This window comes from Capsicum annuum, chromosome 5 (assembly GCF_002878395.1).
Source record: "Capsicum annuum cultivar UCD-10X-F1 chromosome 5, UCD10Xv1.1, whole genome shotgun sequence".
In the NCBI taxonomy this organism is placed as follows: Eukaryota; Viridiplantae; Streptophyta; class Magnoliopsida; order Solanales; family Solanaceae; genus Capsicum; species Capsicum annuum.
In genome coordinates, this window is record NC_061115.1 from 20,748,948 (window position 1) to 20,762,610 (window position 13,663).

The following is a 13,663-nucleotide window of genomic DNA, read 5'->3' on the forward strand; positions in this document are numbered from 1 at the left end:
TATGTGTATAAGGATAGATAGCATTTATAAAAGGTGTTCCTAAGATAATAGGAGGATATAACTGATTTTTTACTAAAAAGAAGAAATAAGGAATGCAGACTTTATCTCGACATATATGAGTATTTGGTAATTTATAGTTGATATCAAGAGTATGACCAGATGCAAATTTTACTATGTGAGTAGTTTTTTCAAAATACCTGGTTAGAATTAGTCCTTCTTGAATACAACTAAAATCTTCACCTCACTTAACATATTATATTATATTATATTATATTATATTATATTATATTATATTATATTATGTTATATTATATTATATTATATATATATTTTTTTATATAAAAGAGAGAGTTGGAGGACGCAATAAAATTGTCATTTCATATATATTCTAGAATATTTGTTTGTACTAGTTTAGGTGTACGCGCGTACCTTACTTTATTGAGTTCAAACGTTATACTAAATGGGATATTTATTTAAATAATAAAGATGAATACAATAATTAAATTCAATATCTTTTGGAGAATTTATTTAGTTAAATCTAACCTTTACCCAAAAAATTTGTCAAAGTCGATCGATATTCATCTACCACCTGTAAACTGCAACAAAACAATAGGATGATAAAAACATCAAAATAATATATTTAAGTCCAATCTTTACACAAATTTTTTTTCCAAAGCCGTTTAACACTCATCTACCATCTGTAAAATATAACAAAATAATACCATAGTAGAGATATCAAAATAATATAACTAAACTTAACCTTTACACAAACAAAATTTCTCAAAATAGAGGTATAAAAACAATACAATTAAACCTAACCTTTACCTAAAAAAAATTCCTCAAAGCTGACCAATATTTATCTACCACCTGTAAATTACTTGAATGAAAATAAAGAAGATATATACACACAAGTTGAATTCTATTATTAAGCATCTACCAATTTAGATATACAATCGAATCAAGTTAAATGAGTATTGATCATATTTTCTAAATAAATAAATCGGTTTCTTCTATACTTTAACGTGCATCTCAATATTTATAGAAATATTTCTTTAAAACAATCCTATTTTAGGAGTATTTCTCTATCCCATTTTAGGAGTATTTTTCTAATTTATCATTAAAAAAAATATTAATTGATTCTCCTTCCATATATTTTAGGAGTCTGGTTATCTAATATAAAAAAGAAAGTCAAACTATTTGTACCCATTAGATATATAGATATACCTTTTATACGAAAGTGAAACTTTCGTACTTCTTTTCCTTTTATAATGGAATACTTTTAAATTGAATTGCTTAAAATTAATATTTTACCAAACTATATTATTTTAAAATTTTATTTTTAGATTGAACATAAAAGGTGCATTTGTATACGTATAGAAAGTTTTCAAAAGTTACCTTCAATAAATAAAGATGTAAAAGAATCCTTTTCCAGATATTTTAGGAGTCCTTAATTCAACTATATTTCTTTTTATATATTTTAGGAGTTCAATTAATATTATGAATATAATTAAATAGTAATTAAAAAAATAGTGAAAAGATGATTTTGTAAAAAACGAAGACTTTTAATGAAGGGTAAAAAGTTCAAATCACTTTTCAAAGAGTTTTCACACTTTTAATATATTATAGATATAGATATAGATTATAGTCTTAAAAGTTGGTCATAAATTTCAAAATGACAAAATAGCCAAACATCTTTCCCTAAGTGCCAAGTGTGCTCTAATGATGTGACATTTAAGGTGGATCTCATATTTTTTCAAGCATAATTTTTCAAAACATATGTTTTGTATATTCATAATTAATCTATTTTAATGAGATATTATCTAAATTTTAATTCTTTTTTAGGATGTAAAATTTTCACTTTTAATTTATTAGAATAGAAATGTCTAGAAAAAAATGTAACTATGTTATCATATACTTATAAAACTCCCATAAAGAAATATGAAATTTAATTCTAAAAAAAAAAAACATATAAAATATTCGTATGATTTGAGATCAAGTTTGAGCACAAATCAATTCAACTTGATTTTTTGAACCGATTCAAATCAATTTCTATAGATACTATAATTTAGATGACTAAAAATTCAATTTGATTTACAAATTCAATTTTAAAATATTACGATACATCGATTTGGATATGCTTGAATGTTTTTACAATCTGAACAAACTTGAAAAAGTGAAATATATTTACGTGATGATAATAATTCTTTTGTTATCTATTATACATCCTATGTCTCAATTCAAATAATATATTTTTCTTTTTAATCAATTCTAAAAAAGAATTGATATTTTTTCTTTTGGTCAGTATTTTATAACATCATTAATATTTTAGTCATGTTGAATTTTATTTATTTGTCAAAATGTCCACAAAGGTATACTCTTCTATTTAAGGTTTATTTATTTTAAAGATAATTTGAAACATTGTGAAGTTTTTTCATATATCTTAAATTCGATGTCTAATCAAAATGTTATAAATTGAAATAAAGGGAGATGTAGTTTATAGGAGGATGTGCAAATACTCACATATGTTTCATAAAAGATAAAAATATGAAATTAATTTTGGATGCACATTTAATTGCATAAAGTGACTATTACTATATTATAGTAACATGATAAAAAATACTCATAAATGTTGAATAGATGTTTATCTATCAAACACAATAAGCGATTTCTCCATAATTTCAAAAATTCACATGATACATATCATTACAAGATTTGCACTACATATAATTTATGAATATATAATTATTTACTCAGCACCTATTAAAATTATTATAAACAACTTATTTAAAATGTAATATTAACTATATCATGTCAAATTGCTAAAATATATATCATGTTAAATCTTGTTCATTCTTTTGCTTCTCTTTATTTGAGGTAGTAAATTTTCTCATCATGTAGACAACTCACTTAGAAATAAATTTCTTACTTATTATATTAAATTGGTCTCCTATTTTTAATGTATATAAGACAAGACATAAAAACAATCATTTAACATTATGATTTATTAAAATATTCATCCAGTAGATCCTTATTTTCGTTTGTTAAACACCCATAAAACGAATCTAAATATATTTAAAATTAATTTATGTATGAATTAGTATCCTTTGTTGCTTCATATGATTCTATATAAAATGTTAATAAATAGTTATTTATAATTTTAATCTATTCTCTTGTATAATTTTTAAATAAAGTAGAAAAAGAAGTATTACAAGTATTATTTAAACTAAGAGAATATGTTTGACCTGATGTTAAAATAAGTATTAGAGTACATGACATTTTAATGTTAATTATGAAACCTTAAATAATTTGGAAGATAGTATTTAATTTTGTAAAATAAAAATTTATATTTTATTATATAGTGTGATTTCTACTTACATTTTTTATTTTATTTATTCAAAAATATTAATAATTATTTTCTTAAAGAATTAATTAAATAAATATAAATATATTTAAAACTGCAATATTGGGCCTGTAAACGGGTCGTTCATTATCTAGTAATACTTTAAAGGCAAAATTCAGAAATAGCATACTTATCCCCATAATTATGAGTTTCATAGTAACAGTTTCATAATTACATAATATAGCAAGTATTTTATATTTTTGCAAACTATTGCTACAAAAATATAAATACATATGATTTTTACTGCCATTATGATCGATATGAATTTTGTATTTTTGCAAACTGTTGCTACAAAAATACAAATACATACAAATACATATGCTACAAAATATAATTTGATAAAAGTGTTGTTATTTTTTGTAATTTAATACTTAAGTATGCTACTTTAGAGAAAAGAAATTGACTATGGTCACAATACATCTCCACCACATTACCTTTCTTGTCATACCTCCAAAGTTGTCATATTTGTGGTCCTTTTGTTTTGTAAAAAGGTGGAAGGTATCTCGTCTTACCTTCACATATTTGTTATCCTATCCTCTTACACTCTGTTTGGATGGTGGTTTGTCATGATTTCATAATTGTATAGTATAGTACAATGTTATGATAGACTGTATCATTCACTGCTGTTTAATAATAGTTTTTTCGTTTGGTTTGATGGTATGGTACTGTATAGGATAATTTACTAAAATACCCCTAATTATTATAAATTTTAAATTTATCAATAATTATTAATAAAATAATTTTGTTTCTATAAATTTATCATAAATCATCTCAACTATCATAAATTCAGCAAATGCATACTCCCCTGAAAGTATAGTTTCAACTATGCTCAACAAAAGAACAAATGATCGTTAATAGATTTATCCAAAACTAGTTTGTAGAAATTGTACATATTACATACTAAAAAGAAAAGAAAAAGATTCATCCAAAATGCCTTTGTGAAATACATCATGTCACCTGCCATCTTAAGAATAAGTTTAAGATGTCATTTTGCCGGCACGAATAGAGGACATAAGTAGTTCATGAAATATTCTTCAAAGCTGCCAAGAATTGAATTCAACACAATGATGCTAGTATGCTAATTAACATGTTGTTCTAACATACATTTTTGTAATTTGAAGAATGCAAAGGAGAACCATGCAGAGGATAAATGTAAAACTAAAAACACGGGGTTGAAAATAATATAGTGTAAAGGGTAAAATAGAATTAGAAAATATTAAGGGAATAATCGAAAAAAGAAATAAGAAAATAATGGGATACCATCAAATCGGCGGTTCTAAAAATTGAGGAATTTCATGATTACGAAACCATGAAAAGATACCATATCATATCATATCTTTTAGAAAACAATCAAATAAACATGATTCCCTTGATAACCATGCCATACCATACCATGAGAATCCACAATCCAAATAGGCACTTACATACATATATACATACACACTTGCACGCTCACAAATGATTCAAGTGTTATATCCATAATATATTTGGGTATGCAGAATCTGTATATTGCAGAACAACAACTTCAACTCGAGATCAAGTATGAACAAGAAAACAATGAAGTATTGAATACCCTCAACATAAGATCAAAAAGACCTTTCCAAGAGGTGTATTTATTTTTTTAGAAAATAAAGATGAAATAGAAATAACTCAGGCCAAGTCGTTCGAATTCACAGACTTTCCTTAAGGAATAATTCCCCTCACTGTACCCGAGGTTATGGAATCTTCCTCCCAGGATAAAATGGCCTCCAATCCGACTATAGCGGTACCTCAAATAGGCGGATTCTTCGAATACACTCACGGTTTGAATGATCACACTTAGAGTATTTTTAAGACAAGAAGAATGTTTTTTTAATCTGAATATTTTAGTATTTTATATATCTTAACCTGTGGATGAAAATCAAGTTATTTATAGCCAAGAAATGCCTCTTCTGAAAAGAGACAAAGGTTCATCTAAAAGGTGTTACCTTTTTTAAAAATTCATGTCCATTCAGCCAAACAGTGTGACTATTCCTGAACAGGCATGTCATTTCGTGAATAAGTGTGTCAGTTTGATGAAGTGTTGCACCAGTTCGTGAATCAGTGCAACTGTTCACGTAAAAAGTGCAACTGTTCACACAAAACAGTGCTACTGTTCACGTAATAGTGCCACTGTTCATGCAAAATAGTGCAACTGTTCACATAACAGTGCGCTACTATTCACACAAAACATTATAGTTACTGCATGCAAAAATTATTAAATGGAGGATTACTGTTCAAAAATTTGGATCTCAAATAAATTTTGTCCAAAAAGATAGATCTCATCAATTGATCATTTGCCAAATCCAAATCCGAATCCAAAGCTGAGCCGAGCGAGCGACGACGACGACGGCGTGAGGCATCTCTTATTCCTTGCCTCACTTATCCATGTGAAAGTGTGTTTCTCAATATAAACACTCTCAAGTTCTCTTCTTCCACCAATGTGGGAGAAAGAGTAAACTTGCCAAAATTGAGTACACTTTCCATTTTTGTTGTTAGCTCAATTTTTTTCCCTTCCACTTGATTTATCCATTTTCCATTCAACACACTTTCATTACTATGAACCCAACAATCCCCCACACGAATGGGGAATGACTATTTTTCGTAAAAATTTTTACGGACAAGTATGTGATCATCAAGCAAAGACTGATTACATCTGGATAAGTGGGTTTCCCTTTGAAATTTCCGTAGTGAATATGCATAGGATGCACTCGGTCAATTGGTAGGTTTGATATCTTTGAACCGTCGAGCTTTAATGTACACCTAGACAACACATGTCACACAACCAGTCTTTTACTATTGATGATTCTTATGGTTTTGTTCTTTTCAACCATGAACACGTCCCGATTTTCATGAGGGCTTAGAGAATAGGCCTTTACTAACATTCTATTTGAAGCGGCTTCCACTTCGCTCTCACATAGGTGATTTCTAAATTTTCAATCCTATAGATTAAACTATTTGGTCAAATCTGTCAAATTTAGATAATCATTAAAAGAATTTTCACCTGAAGTCTTATCCTTGTTTTCTAAACATTGTATACATCATGAGAATGGGTTGGGTATTCGATAATGTTGAACCTGTCAGACACAACTTTGTTTGATCTCCTTGAACCTAGCTCTTGGGATCTCCAGTCTGCTAGGTAGAGTTACCGCCATGCTGACTTGTCCTAGGACTTCAACCCATTCCCTTGAATGTTCTTTCTTTTGCTTCTCTAGATAAGCCTTTTGTAAGTGGATCTGACACATTTTCCTTTGACTTTACATAGTCTACAGTGATAATTCCACTAGAGAGAAGTTTTCTTACAATATTATGTCTTCGTATTATATGACGAGATTTATCGTTATACATCATGCTCCCTGCCCTACCTATTGTCGCTTGGCTATCACAGTGTATACATACTAGTGCCACTGGCTTGCGTCATTACGGAATATCTTTCAAGAAATTTTGGAGTCATTCTGCTTCTTCACCGGCTTTATCTAAATTGATAAATTTAGATTCCATTGTAGATAGAGCGATACAGGTCTGTTTGGATGATTTCCAAGAAACTGCTCCTCCACCGATAGTAAATACATATCCACTTATGGATTTTACTTTGTTCGATCCGGTGATCTAATTTACATCACTATATCCTTCACGTACCGCAGGATATTTATTATAATTTAGAGCATAATTTTGAGTGTATTTAAGATACCCCAAAACTTTTTTTATTGCCATCCAGTGAGTTTTGTTGGGATTACTCGTGTACCGGCTTAATTTACTGATAGTGTATGCTATGTCTGGTCGTGTACAGTTCATTATATACATTAAACATCCCAATACTCTTGCGTACTCCAATTACGAGTCACTTTCACTTTCATTCTTTCGAAGTGCAAAGCTCACATCCAATGGAGTCTTGGCAATACCGAATTCTATACACTTGAACTTGTCAAGTACCTTTTCGATATAATGAGACTGTGACAATGCCAACCCTTGTGGAGTTTGATGGATTCTTATACCTAAGATCACATCTACAACTCCAAGGTCCTTTATATCAAATTTGCTCTCGAGCATTCGTTTTGTTGTATTTATGTCAAAAATGTCTCTACTGATGATCAACATATCATCCACATATAAACATACAATGACTTGGCGATTTGGAGTGTCTTTAATATAAACACATTTATTACATTCATTTATTTTGAATCCGTTTGCCAACATGGTTTGGTCAAACTTCGCATACCATTGTTTAGGTGCTGGCTTTAGTCCATACAATGACTTAATAAGTCTACATACCTTATTTTCCTTTCCTGGAACTACAAAACCCTCAGGTTGTTCCATGTAAATTTCTTCCTCCAAATCTCCATTTAGGAATGCGGTTTTCACATCCATTTGATGGATTTGAAGATCATATACCGTCGCTAAGGAAATTAACATTCAAATCGAGGTTATCCTTGTTATTGGCGAGTATGTATCAAAGTAATCAAGGACTTCCTTCTGTTTGAAGACTTTTACTACAAGTCTTGCCTTATATTTGTCAATAGTACCATCCGCCTTCATTTTCCTTTTGAAGATCCATTTAGAACCTAAAGGTTTATTTCCGGGAGGAAGGTCAATCAATTTCCATGTATGGTTGTTTAAGATTGAATCAATCTCACTATTGACTGCCTCTTTCCAAAAGGATGAGTCTGACGAAGACATCACTTCTTTAAATGTTTGAGGTTCATTTTCAAAGAGAAATGTTACAAAATCCGACCCAAACGAAGTTGACATTCTTCGACGTGTACTACGTCTTGGATTTTATTCATTATGTACATTCTCACTTGGTTCATCTCGAGGTCGTTTAGATCCTCCACTAGAATGTTCATGTCTAATTTTATACGAGTAAATGTTTTCAAAGAATTCAGCATTATCTGATTCAATTACCGTATTTTCATTTATATCCAGATGTTCAGATTTATGAACCAAAAATCGACATGCTTTACTGCTTTTAGCATATCCTATGAACACACAGTCCACCGTTTTAGGTCCTATCTTAACTCTTTTAGGTATAGGAACTTGAACCTTCGCTAGACACCCCCACACTTTGAAATATTTCATGTTAGGTTTCCTTCCTTTCCATTTTTCGTAAGGAATTGATTGTGTCTTACTATGGGAAACTCTATTGAGTATACGATTAGCCGTACGGATAGCCTCCCCCCATAAGTTTTGCGGTAAACCAGAACTTATAAGTAATGCATTGATCATTTCCTTCAAAGTTCAATTTTTCCTTTTCGTAATTCCATTTGATTGAGGTGAATATGGGGCCGTAGTTTGATGGATTATTCCATTCTCTACACATATTTGCGCAAATAGAGATTCATATTCTCCGCCCCTATCACTTCTTATCATTTTGATCTTTTTGTCTAACTGATTTTCAACTTCAGTTTTATATTGCCTAAACGCATCTATTACTTCATCCTTACTATTTAGCAAGTAAACATAGTCAATAAAAGTTATGAAATACTTTTTCCCACCACGTGATGGTGTTGACTTCATATCACAAATGTCAGTGTGTATTAAGTCTAAGGGATTGAAATTTCTTTCAACGGACTTATAAGGATACTTTGCATACTTTGATTCCACACACGTTTGACATTTTGATTTATTGCACTCAAAGTTTGACAAAACTTCTTAGTTAATCAGTTTTCATAACATTTTGTAATTAACATGGCCTAAATTTTCATGCCATAAATCATAAGACTCAAGAAAATAAGACGAATTCAAACTTTTATTCATTTCAACAGTCATTACATTTATCTTATAAAGGCCCTCGGTGAGATAGCCTTTTTCTACATACATTTCTCCTTTGCTAACTACAATTTTTCCAGAAATGGTTACATATTTAAATCCGTTCTTATCTAGGAGTGAAATAGAAATTAAATTCCTATGTAACTCCGGAACATATAACCATTGTTCAGTGTCAAGACCTTTCCGAAATTCATCTTTAAGCAAATTTTTCCTGTTCCCTCCACCTTAGCAGTAGCGGAGTTGGCCATGTAGAGAATTTCTTCTACTTGAGCCAGAGCAAATGACGAGAACAACTCTTTGTTTGTGCAAACGTAGCGTGTGGCACCAGAATCCATCCACCATTCGTGTAGATTCCCCACCAAGTTTCATTCCGTGAACATCGTACACAAATCATCATATTCTTTGTTGTCATATCATAGTGAGTTGTTATATAGAATATAGCCCTCAAAATGAACTATATCAACAATACTATCCACCCCACTAGGTATCACTAGGAGTGAGCTTATCATCTTCAAATAAGATATTATTCTTAGAGAGAGAAGGATATATCCATGAAGAGAATATAGAGCATGCAATTCCATTCTCTAAAAGATCATTATCTAGTATCAAAGATGTTTCAAGAACATGATTATCCCTGTGAGCCAAGCAAGCATTAGGATCTTCACTAAAAGACAAGATCAAAGGGCCACTCCTATTTTCTAGACCAACATTCTCAATTTCATCACTCACTTGAGGTTCTCTAATAACATTACACACATCCTCAAGTGGTGGACTAGTTTCGCATACAAGTTGATCAATATAATTTCCAAGAGATGATTGTCATGCCCCAACCCGAGGTCGTGGACATGATACGTACCCGATACTATTTCTACAACGAGCGAACATTCTATCATAACACATGACAATACAACCAACATAAAAGAATATAACTAAAACAACATAAGGTTGAAATAATATTTCTTAAAGAAAAAATATTTTCATCAAGGTTTAATAACACCACTTAATTATACATTACTAATAGTCATGATATAGACTAGAAATTAAAAAGTTTTTTTGACAACTACATCAGTTTGTGAAGACTCTAATAAGTACCAATATTGAAAGAAAAGGACAGAAAATATAATAAAGTCATCATATCTCATCCAGCCTCCTGGTAGGAAAGAGGCTCAGTAATGGCAGAAGATAAAGATCCTAATGTGGCGCTTGACCGCATATTTCAGATACAAAACTTACACCATGAAATAATGTAGTGCCAAAGACAATCAATACATGGAATGTATTAGTATGCAAAACCATTTTAGGAGGGTAGTACATCAAGAGATTAGAAATAAAAATAAAATTCAAATGCAAGTGAAGATAACTGGAAAGGAATAGGAGTATAAAACAAATTTTTCATTGGCCATATAAGATAGTGTAATGCCCTGAGTCTGGTGCCCGAAATGCTACATGGTGCTCATGATCCTGAAGAACCATGAACAAACCCATGACTGATATCTGTACCTGTACACTGCATAATATAACATAATAATACAGAAACATACATTGAAAGGCCATGAGGTTCAAACTGAACATAAGTAAATAATATGATATCTGTGTGGGGTAATAGAATACCTAAAACAAAACTGAAAGTACTGAAGTCTGAAACATAATAGTCTAGAAAGCCTTTAAACATGACTAAAACTATTTGAGTAATCTGAATAGGGAGTTGATGGGACATGTCCCCAATTAACTCCATCTAATAATCTAACTAATGAGATAATAATGAAAAAATCATCATGTCCTCGAAAGATGAAGACTCACTTCTACTCTGACTACCAAAACTGGAATCTACTGCTGATCTGGAGCTCGTGTCTCTCAACCTATGGTATAAGACACCATAGCGTGAATGTGTCGGTACTTTGAATATACTGGTATGCATGTGAGGTAGGCTAAATGCATAGGGTTCATATGCATGAACAATAATAAATATAGCTGACTAACTATCATAAATGTGAGAATACATGCGTGAGATATAATAACTAACACTAATACCGTGAATACATGGTAACTGATATAACTGATAACATGAGTAACTGGAGCTGACAGTCCTGAATCTGATGGAACTATCTAAGTTTTGCACTAAATTGAGTTGACTGTATCTGACAACCCTAAAATCTGAAGAACTATCTGAGTTCTTTTATTGAGACTGATACTGAAACTGTGGGAAATAGTTATTTAACTAACATGCCCTTGATGTGCCATTATAGCTGCGTTGGTGTCCAATCTATAAACTTAATTGGAAGGGTGTCAATACCGCGCCATTGGTAAGGACAAGCTGTGAGGACCCTATACTAGCAGGTACTCAAAATAAGAATGGTGGGAACCTAAACTGATAGGTTAATACACCTCACAACCCTAGACTAATAGGTTAGATGTATCAACCTACGCTAGCTACGTAGTTTTAAAACACAAGGATTGTTTCTAATAATCACTCCCTAAACTAGCAGGTGAGTTCCCATCCTTGGGTTTGCTCAATGCTAATTTCTACTCCCATCTGAATAGACACTGAACATAATTTGTTGAACTGAATAGAACATGGACTGAATTCCATTGACTGATAGAACACTGCTGATATCTGGCAACTGATTGAGTACATGAGATCATGGAGATTTCCTGAGTCATAAGACTGTCTGAAGTCTAAGAATTCATAACTTGAATAAGAGTATCATGAAAACATGACATGGCTCTAGGCACACAGCTAATGTTTAGGGTACAAGTACCCCTAGGACTCAATGGAAAGAAACTGACTTAGCATAAATTACTTGAACACATGACTAACATCATAATTCATAATACTTTTATTGAAGCATTTCATCGAACATGTAATAGGCATAAACTTGTACATACATAGAAATTTCATGATATCATGCTAGTTAGGCATTTTCCTTCATCTAGGCATTTGGTCAAACATATTGTAAGCATGATACATGTAAACCATATTGTATAATGATTAAACATCATGGTTCAATCTAATTTCATTATTCAAGGATTTAGTCATAGGGTTGCATGAATCTATTTCTAAAATAGTTAAACCCACACAGAAATTATCACCCAACATGGAGTAGAAGTCAATTTATCATTTATCAACATGAAAGAGAACATATAAAGCATGAAAACATGAAGAAAATCAATAACTTATAGTTAAAAAAGGATTCTTGGACTTCATGGACGGAAGGAGTCCATGAATGAACACTATGCATACCTTAGTTCGTGATTTCATAAAGATTGATGGTGAAACCTTCTTGAATTTGAATCCCCAATAGAAACTTGAGAGAAACTAGTGAGAGAAACTAGTATATTTTGGGTAAAAAGTGGTTGACTCACGTGTTAAAGGGCTTAAATAGGGGTAGGAAATTGACCCTTTTAACCTTGAAAGTGTCATTTAGTTTTAGTAAAATTTACCCAAATTGGACCCTTAGCACGACGCAACGCTATCGCGTGGTGTTACTAGATTTTGACAATTGGGAAATTGAGGGATGACGCGACGCAGTGCCATCACGTTGCCCCTTCTTCTGCGACCTGAAACTTTGGCATAACACAGAGGTAATCATGCTGAGACACTAGAAAAGGACAATTCCCATTTTAACTTGTGGCGCAGCGCGCAACTGACCAATATGACACTGTTTTACGATAGAAACTTGAAATTGTCATAACTTCTTACTTGATTATCAAATTTGTGCGAATATTATATCGATGAAAAACTTATTGAATTTCCTACATGAGAAAAACTGAAAATCTTGAAAATTCCTCATGGAATAATCATCATTCAATTTAGAAGCTAATACTAGGCATTCTTGAGATGAAATTAGCTAGGAAAAATATAGGTATTACATATAGATTTAATTCCTTTTATTATTTATTGAAGAAAGTAGTGAACCGTCATAAACCACCATATGATCCATGGAGTATGATCTTGTCCTGATCAGCTAAGCCATCCTACACCTTGTCGCATGACATAATTTGCTAGAAAGTATCCATGGTTATCCCTTTTTTGGGACACATAAAAAAAGAGTCATTCGACTTGTGGAATAATCTCTATCCTCTGTCAGCAAACATAGTTTTGGGCATTTTTCATTTCAGCCTATGCCTTCACGGTCAACTATCTAACTCCCTTATGCTCATGATGTTATCTTATTTATTTGATTAGTTCTTAATCAAAATGTTTTCCTTGTTAGGCTCATAGTCATAGTTTATTCAATTTAGGCTCATGTTCATATGTTTGCCATTTTGGGTTACTGATCATGAATTTGTCCTTTAGGACTCATGCTTGGAAAATCAACCCCTTTGGGATCATACCTCATGAATGATTAAAGTTATTAAGAATTTTTTTTGAGTGTCATGAATAGTAAAGTGATGTTACATTATAACAGTATATCATGTCATAGCTTCCACCGTACTTAATGAAACTAATGAACAAATTGAAGTGTTGTAGTTGAGGTT